This window comes from Macrobrachium nipponense, chromosome 33 (genome assembly GCF_015104395.2).
Source record: "Macrobrachium nipponense isolate FS-2020 chromosome 33, ASM1510439v2, whole genome shotgun sequence".
NCBI classification, from domain to species: domain Eukaryota; kingdom Metazoa; phylum Arthropoda; class Malacostraca; order Decapoda; family Palaemonidae; genus Macrobrachium; species Macrobrachium nipponense.
Window position 1 is genome coordinate 1,668,408 of NC_087219.1, and position 10,000 is coordinate 1,678,407.

The 10,000-nt window shown below is 37.7% G+C and overlaps 1 protein-coding gene and 1 long non-coding RNA gene across 2 annotated transcripts in view; one reads left to right on the forward strand and one right to left on the reverse strand.

The window, feature by feature from the left end:
- LOC135202926 (uncharacterized) overlaps nucleotides 1-10,000 on the reverse strand; it is a 430,846-nt gene that overhangs the window by 374,115 nt on the left and 46,731 nt on the right. The window lies entirely within an intron of this gene.
- Nucleotides 1-10,000, forward strand: part of LOC135202925 (long-chain-fatty-acid--CoA ligase 4-like) — a 285,902-nt gene that overhangs the window by 202,164 nt on the left and 73,738 nt on the right. The window lies entirely within an intron of this gene.

Genomic DNA, 10,000 nt, shown 5'->3' on the forward strand with positions numbered 1-10,000 from the left:
TCTGGTGCCTTTTACCTCCTACTTCGTCTCTTTCTCGCTCGCTTCAGCTCAGCTGCGACCTACAACGGTCGACTGAGCACTAGCCACGCAACTAACCTCTTAGGTCAACACGGGCCAACTAGATTTTTTCGTCTGGTTCGAGGCCACAGAGAGAGAGAGAGAGAGAGAGAGAGAGATTTTTTGTTCAAGAATTTCATCACTGTTGTTTCTCGTTTTACCAGAGAAAGACTTCTTCCCTCCTTAGTTCCTGGCATTCTGAGAGAGAGAGAGAGAGAGAGAGAGAGAGAGAGAGAGAGAGAGAGAGAGAGAGAGAGAGTAGGAACATTCAGCCCACGAGAAGCTACTTTTTATTACCGTATGGTTAAACTACCGGTAGTTAGGGAGGTCGAACTGGAAGGCCCCACGCAACTTTTTACTCGAAAAATTCCTGCTCCCCTCCAAATAGCTGTCACGTTGGCCCCGCCACAGGTGCATAGATTTTTAAGGTTACAAGTCCAAGGCAGAGAGGCGTATTTGAGGCTGCCAGCAGAAAGGCAGAAAAACTGTCTAGAAAACGAAAGGAACTTACTCCAGGTTACTTGTGTCAGTATCACTTGTCAAATAACAAGTAAAAAATCGAGCTTTCTGTGCATCGTATAATAAAGGTTTCCGAAAACAGGTCTATCTTTAGGTATATAGCTGTATGAGCCGCGCCCCATGGAACTTTAACCACGGACCAGTGGTGGCCTGACCTATATCGTTGCCAGACGTACGATTATGGCTAATTTAAACCTTTAATAAAATAAAAACTACTTATGCTAGAGGGCTACAATTTAGTATGTTTGATGACTGGAGAGTGGATGATCAACATAGGAATTCGTAGCCCTCTAGCCTTAGCAGTTTTTAAGATCTGAGGACGGACAGAAAAAGTGAGGAGAGAATAAAGTGCGGACGGACAGACAAAGCCCCCACGATAGTTTTCTTTTCAGGCAACAAAAAGGGAATTGTTTAGGCTTACCAAGGAGAGTAAATTTTGATCTTATTAAAAGTTATCTCTGAGATGTAATATTTTTTCTAAGATTGCCTGTCGAATATAGGAAGGACTTATTCAAGGTACCTCAGGAATCTATGACAGGAGGGACTTATTCAGGATGCCTCAGGAATCTATAAGTATTGAATTTATTTATTGCCATCTGCAGAACGAAAACTGGAATCTATTTTAAATCATTTATGTAAGAAAATGTGTTCGCTTATGATTACTTACCATTTAAAAAATGTCCGTTCAGCTTTACCAGCCGAGAATCAAGCAGGATTTATTTAAGAATACTTCTGCAAAGGAATCCGGGACTTCTAAGGATAACCTGTCATGTACAACGATTGATTTAGCATTACCTAAGGAGAGTAATTAAGGGACTTACTTAAAGTTAACAGAAACATTGGAATTTCGTTGAATTCTAATGGAGAGATGTTTCGTACTCAAGGGTATACCTGTCGGATATAAAGGTCTTGACAATGGTAGCTTGAGGAAGGTAAGTAAGTTTGGGATTTGTTTACGATTAATTTTCGACAGAAATGAGGACTGGTGCCGTTGGGAGGTAAGTTTGGGACCTCAGTTTATTAGAAAGTTAAATGCGTCCTCTTCACGGTTACCTGTTCCAAAAGGGATGAATTACTCATAAAAGTGATTGAGATACGGTTGTTGGATTGTTATCTGCCGAAGAGAAGTCTAAGCATATTAGGGCCAGAGTAACATGACGTGGAAAATGGGGACTTCGGGTGACTCATAGAATGCAAAGAGGAACTTCTTCAGGTATTCTTTCGAAGGTTAAAGCGCCCCATTGCATTGGCGTGGTTGGTATGGTCTTTGCCTGTCACCTCGGTGGCCGAGGGTTCGATTCTCGGTCATTCCATTGAGGGGTGAGAGATGTGTATTTCTGGTGATAGAAGTTCACTCTCGACGTGGTTCGGAAGTCATGTAAAGCCGTTGGTCCCGTTGCTGAATAACCACTGGTTCCATGCAACATAAAAACACCATACAAACAAACCCCTTGAAGGGTAAAGGTAATTTAAAAGCTTTCTTGGCTGAAGGGAATAAACAAGGCGTGAACCGACCTCCAGCTTGCTAAGGGCGTGCGCAAGATTTTTCGCTCACACATAAGTCGTGAACATTATATTCATAACTTTTAACGTGAATTGAAACGTGCTAAAATCTATGTTCAAATAGAGCGTCGTTTCACCGACGAAAATCGAAATAAATACACTATATTTTTAGAAATAATTGATTTATACTGTTTAACACACGCATTATTTATTTTTTATATCTTCATTCTAATAAATAAATCATAAATATCCTATCGTAAAATTCCTGTATCTTTAACTCAACGTGAATCACCTTTTTCAGACCTTTTTAGGCTCTTCCATAGACCTTTCCTACCGCCCCAACAAGAACAATAACAACAACAGCTAAGTAGTTTTTAGGCTTACTCCCCGAGTAAGCGAAAATAATCTCTCCTAAACTGAGGGCTGGCGGCGACGTAGTTCAACGGGTAGCATCAAGTCGCTTTGCAAACGTCATAGATAGAGAGGTGGTGGGATATACTACTGCCTTACTTTAAGATCGATTATATAAAAGGCGTGGTAATAATGACGAGCGTGGGTTAATTAATATTCTGCTGTGATGTTCTTTCCTTATTGTTCGAGACACGGCGACTAAATAAGCGATTGCCAGAAGGCAGTGATTAAAGACGAAATAACAAAACTTAATTGAAAACTAATTCTCCTGTGAGTGAAACGGAGGCTTCTATAGATTATTCTTGTACTGTACGCGTCAAATCCATCCCATATTATTGAATATATATATATATATATATATATATATATATATATATATATATATGTATGTATGTATGTATGTATGATATGTAGTATATCTGTGTGTATAAGTAACAACACCTGGCCAGAGATTTCTCAGCTTTCAAATACAAGCTACGCCAAGCGTAACAGCGTCACTCAGGTCATAAATACATGGCTCCCAAATCACTCCAGTTTTTTCCTGCAATCCGGAACTACTGGGTCCGCAAGTTTTCACATTTCAACCTTTGCGAATGTGCGCACGCGCGTGAACGAGAGAGAGAGAGAGAGAGAGAGAGAGAGAGAGAGGGCGTACAGTAGAACGACTGAACTATGCCAGTTTACCTTACGAGTAATTGAAAACGGCGCAAATGGTTGGCGATTGTTGTAGAGCCAATTAGTAGCCTGAAACCTGCTCATCTGCTGTAACAACACCAAAGTTAGCCCTGCTTTTTCCAGACCTCCTGGGTGCTACTCTGGCTGGTTATATCTAAACGTCACCTGCTACGAGGTGCTAGTACTAGCTAGGCTGGTTATATCGACGCGTCACCTGCTCCGAGGTGCTAGTACTATAGTTCGACAGATTTAAACTGATAGATTGTTTTCGTCTTTGGGTAAAAACCCTGTTGCCACATTTACCAGTATCCAGTTTTAAATACCTTACTTTATAACACATGAATCAATAAATCGGCAGTTTAAAGTTCTTAGCATGTTTTGCTGGACCTTAAGCGTTCACATATTGTGATTATAATTTTATTTGTAAATAAAATGAGAAATCGCATTTATAAACGTGATAGCTGTTTCGAAAAACGTTGCCACTTTTCCTGTTACCTTTGACAGGCGATAGGCAGGTGGGCCAAGCCTATTAAACCATGAAGTTTAAAGGAATTATCTCTTAAGCTACCCTTTGTATAAGTCCCACCGCCCGGTCTAGCTGAGAACTCTAGCGCCAAAAAGAATGACTTCTTGCTTTAACAATAGTCTGTAGGAAAATTAATTTATTCCTACGGAAAGCACGCTGTGAAAACGGGCAAATGCAGTTAAGCATTCCGAAAAACTTGCAAACAAGCGATGCTGCAAAGGATAGCTGTTATTAAAGTAAGATCATCTGACGACGAAGATTCTTCGTAATGTACATTTTGTATAGGATCATATTATTACAATTCTTGCGATAATTATTGTAAATAATTTTCTTTCTCCCAATGATGAGTTTATGTGCAACAACCTTATAAAAAGTAAAAATTTTTACACCCATTAGACCGTGAGTGAAAAGGAAATGAAATTTAAGTAAATCATAACTTGATGAATTAGAATGAGGGGGAAACCTAAAATGAAGAGCAATGAAATCCAAAATATTGTAAACTTGTTTAGGAAATGGATAGTATGGCAGACGGAAAATTCAAATAAAAAAGAATAAATAGAAGTAATCTATTGGCAAGATTATAAGAAAATGTCATAAGGCATACATACTGAATGGCAATTGCCGATTTTTATTACTTTTAATGAAAAACATCATATAAAATATGTAGTATAATAAGAAAAATATAAGGGTACAAGTTATAACAAATAAAAATAAATAGTCTCAAAAGTAATAACCAAATAGAATAGGGATCGAGTTTACGGATTAGGATTTATACGGTCAGTTTCATTAAGTACTGTCCCAAATAATTCCCTCGTTGGGAGATGGCTGAGGACTTAAGAAGGGGAAGATTTAAAGGTTAAGAGAGAACTGGCAACAGGGTTTTTCTCAAGGAAGTAAACAATCTATCAGTTTAAATCTGTCGGACTATAGTACATGTCTGGAACTCCTTGGGAGACGCCGTGTTGAGTACTAGCCCCATTTCTTTATTGTGCGGTCGACAAATTATCATATTAACAAAAAACATTATCTTCGTTCGGTCGTCTACTGTAGGTACACTTACCAAATGGTGCTTAGCACTCACACCTCGGAGTAGGTGACGCATCAAAATAGCAGCCCTTGGATATAGTTACCATTCTCATTTTTAAGACTGAAGAATTCACTTTATCTTCTCCCTTTATTTTCATTATTAACAACAATAAAATACTTTAGATTTGAAGCTACAAATTACAAGGCTACACTGTGAAATGTCCTCTTCCCTAAAAACTGGGTCATCGTGTGATTCTGTATGTTATAACAAAGATAAGATCATTGGTATTCTTTATCTCGTCTTTTCCATAGATATTTACCCTCGAATTGATAACGGAATTTGTATGTCATTATTATCATTAACATGAATATAAAACTTGCACAATGAAGCCTATCGCTATTTGCCAGGCCTATGAAACTTTAATCGATTACTAAAAAATTCGTATAATTTCTTACTTTTGACTGATAGGAAAACTATAACAAAAATGGCCTACGAATGATGCTCAGTTGATGCTAAAAATCATTAGGTCATTAGGTCTTATGTTTTTAAAGCGATGTTAAGCGTTAAGCTCTAACTGGAACTCTTTAGGCTGCAATTAATTAACTGTTCCTGAAATTACTTTAAAGCTATATAAAGAACAATTAGTTCTAAGCAGTCATTTAAACTATAGCTAGGAAGAAATCAGTGTTACAAGCTTTAAGTTTTCTGTAAAAGAAGACTATTGAGATGGCTAATTAGTAATTGATGTCAGTTAAATAGCAGCCAACAACAGGAACTTTAGTAAATGATGCCAGTTAAATAGCAGCCATTGAAAAGAACTTAGGTAATTTATGCCAGTTAATTAACGGCCAACGAAAAGAACTTTAGTAATTGATACTAGTTAAATAGCAGCCAGTGAAAAGAACTTTAGTAATTGATGCCAGTTAAATAAAAGCAAATACAAGAACTTTTGTATTTGATATTATTTAAATAGCAGCCAATGAGAACTCTAGTAATTGATGGCAGTAAAATAACACAAATGTAAGAAAGAACTTTTAATTGATACTAATTAAATAGCAGCCAGTGAAAAGAACTAGTAATTGATGCCAGTTAAATAACAGCCAAGGACAAGAACTTTTGTAATTAATACTAATTAAGTAGCAGCCAGTGAGAAGAATTTTTATAAATGAGGCCACTAAAAAACAACAAACTACAAGAACTTTTGTAGTTGACACTAATTAAATAGGAGCCAGTGAGAAGAACTTTAGTAATTGATGCCAGTTAAATAACAGCAAACTACAAGAACTTTTGTAATTGATACCAATCAAATAACAGCCAAGGGAGAATAAGTCTAATCATTGATACTAGTGAAATAACAACAAAGGAGAAGAACTTTGGCAACTGATGTCAAATAGGCCCGAACCATTTCGAAACGGCTTTTAAATAACAACCAAAGACATACATTTTCTTAACTGGTCTCTAAATAGCGTTTAGGCCTAAACAACTCTAATTAAATGGCAGTGAAATCATATACGTATGTAAATGTCAATCACGTTTATTAAAGTAATTGACATCTATAAGCAAGTCAGGCGCATATGCAGCTTTTCGACACTGGATTTAAATACCAATTAAGTATATCAAACTATCGCATCGCAAGAAACCAACAATTAGGCTTAACTTGCACATAACCAGATCGCCAAAAAGCAGAGAGAGGTATAAAGTTACAGGAGAGAGAGGAGAGAGAGAGAGAGAGAGAGAGAGAGAGAGAGTACCGATGGATCTTTCAGTTGTTGGGTAGTGAAGTGTACTAATTTTGTTATTTTGAATTGGACCTTGAAACCACTCATAGACTGATCTTTGAACCATAGATTTTTTTTTTTTAATCTTTATTGTGCTAGATTTTGTAGATAACTGGCGATAGTATCAACGGTGACTGTGACTCTGCATATAGTAGTAGGCTACATAACTACTCAACGTAAACACACACACAAATATAGAATTGAAGATGCAGTCACAGACACCTTTGATAATGTCGATAGTTATCTATAAACTCTGGAACGATAAAGATAAAATAAAAAAAGAAAGATCTATATACATACATACATACATACACACACACACACACACACACATATATATATTATATATATATATATATATATATATATATATATATATATATATATATATATGTGTGTGTGTGTGTGTGTGTGTGTGTGTGTGTGTGTGTGTGTGTGTAGAGGTAGACCTATTCTGAACCAACACAAAATAGGAAAATGTCGGATTCTACGCTAAGGATTTTCACCTAATGAAGAATGCCCAGAAACGCTAGTTGAATGCCAAGCAGATTGAGGTCGCTGCCCTGCCGGGTAGGGCAGCAACATCCACTGCATTGAGTGGATATGGTATGCTTGTATGGGGTAGTACTACAGACTACAGACCAGAGCAGGGTGGCCGGCCGGCCAACTGCCGGTTTAATCGGTTCTTCTGGGTTTTGCTACTGCACTTTCCTCCTTCCGCTTATCCAAAGGGATTTAACCAGCTATGTAAGTGTATAGTACAATCCCCTTGGATATTACCTCAAAAACATAAATAAGAGATTGTAAATATCATAAAGACAATGACCCCCACCCCCAAAGAAATATTAGTCCTAGATAACGAGCCCCCTCACTATCTTAAGGCCTGTCCACACGATCGGGCCTGATCGGCGGACTTCCCCTCTAACGGGCACACTTGATGGGCAAACCGTCAAATTGCCGATGGGTCTTGTAGCAAAAATCACATGGTGGTGCCCGATGGCTTGAGCTTCGATCCCGACCCTGGCAGACGTTTTACGTTAAACCATATACATTTCTTTTACTGAGCCATTCTTTGCACCATATTCTCTTCTTTTTCTTCTTTTTCATCACACACAAAGCAATTATTATGCTACACAATATCTTTTTTTGCGGTAGGCACCATATTTATCGTACCGCACTGAACACTACTGGCATCGTCGGGCACGCCCACCTCTCCATCGCCTCGCCTGTGTGGACAACATTCACGTGTAAGCCCGCCAGAATTTGCCCGTGAACCCCGGAGCACGCCGATCAGGCCCGCTCGTGTGGACAGGCCTTTAGGAAAGATCTCAAGTTTGTAATACATACGAATCAACGCATTGGTTATCTCCACGTTCAATTCTCTAAACGGCTGAATCATGAATGCAAGCTTCTTAAATTACGCAGAGGGCATGCCAGCCACACATCGAAACCTTTGTATACTAAATACTACGCCTATATCTAGCAAAGCACATCTGCGCAGCTGTCTGTCTGCATGTGCTTCCTGGCTGCCAAAGAACTTCCTTGCACTAGGTAGGTCTTACTCTCCTCCGCTGTCCTAACTCGTAGTTTTCGACGATCTGTCGCCCTCCATGCTTTATATCTACCTACAGGAACAAACCATCTCAAAATAATATGATCTGTCCTCTCACCTTATGCTATTCCTTTCGCAGTCTGTACATTCATGATCTCCGCATTTCTCAGTTTTTCACTTCTTATTCCATATATTATATTATAATAATAATACATCGCGATTCATATCAGCAACTTCAAGCATTTTTCTTTCATCAGATTCAAATTACATCTTACATCTCCAAAACGATTTGGCCCAACGACTCAGTTATCTCCATCAACCACCATCAAATTCATCCACACGGCACACATACATGAATACACACTCACAATATATATAAATACATATATATTCATCTTATGAGCACATATGTTTGTGTGGTTCTCTACCTGGGGGTGTGGGGAGGGCGTGGTCGTCAGCAATTTCTAGGGGAGGGGGCCAGTCCTGGGGACAACTGAAAAAAAACAAATCTCTAATTATATTCGTTATTCTCTTAACGAGAGTGTGGAACCAATATTCAGATGTTTATGAATAATGCAAAAGTATCGGCTTATAACGTTAATTTCCTGTACTCTACCATGCTCTGTAATTATTCACCTCCCTCCCTATCCCCCGGAACCCCTTCTCTTTCTCTCCGTCTTTCTGTTTTTCTTAAAATCTGGGAGGGAATTTTATCTACAGATACAACCGGGGCGTGCAAGGAAGGACCAACTCTCAATGGGGGCGTGGTAATAAAAGGTCAAGAACTACTGGTCTGTATACTGGCACTCGAGTCTAATAACCGTGCACGTGACACAAAAGACCGGCGTGACATCACATGGTGCATGCATGCAGTGTTCTCTCTCTCTCCCCTTCGATTTTGTCTGCATTTCTGCTGCAAGCGAGACAGAATAATGTCTGTTTTCTTCCTTGCGAATGAAATGTACTTTCTTATATTTTCTACCTGACTTTGTGTCCGTTATCGGAGATAAAATTGTCAATATATTCTAATATCAATACTGTTGTGCAGTGGTACATAAGTTAAACTTACGTAAGTAATTGCTAAGTTATAGGCCGAGTGTTTGAAAAACCTAGTAGACCAATGTATATATAATCTGCGTCAGTTAAAAATGTGCATAAGTTAAAACAAATAAATAAATAAACCAATAGATGCAATATAATCAGGAATTTCCAATATCTTAAGCAGAAATACATTAGAAGTTTAGGTTTCTCGTTCTATTACTTTTCCATAGCGATACACACACACACACACACACACACACACACACACACACACACACACACACACACATATATATATATATATATATATATATATATATATATATATATATATATATATATATATCGTATATATATCTAATAAAAGGAGCCCATAAAAACACCAAAATGTAGAGAGAAAAGTACTATATTTCAGAGACTGCTGTCTCTCTCTTCAGGTATATACCTGAAGAAGAGAGACAGCAGTCTCTGAAATATAGTACTTTTCTCTCTACATTTTGGTGTTTTTATGGCTCCTTTTATTAGATGGAATTCTGTTGTTACAGAACATTTTTACAGTCACGTATATATATATATGTATGTATGTATGTGTGTATGAGTGTATGTGTATCGCTATGGAAAAATAATAGAACGAGAAAACCTAAACTTCTAATGTAATTTTTTTGCTTATATATATATATATATATATATATTTATAAATATATATAGATATATATATATATACCTATATATATAGTCCTGTAGCCTGATTATTGTCAGCCAGTAGTTTTCATTCAGGTAGTACTTGTGAAGACGTAAATGACAAGAGAGGAAAATTAGATAAACTGATGGATGGTACTGAAAACAGGATTGTTTTGATGTTTTCTTTTTTATCTGTTAGACAGAGATAAGATTACTGACAGACTTTGCAG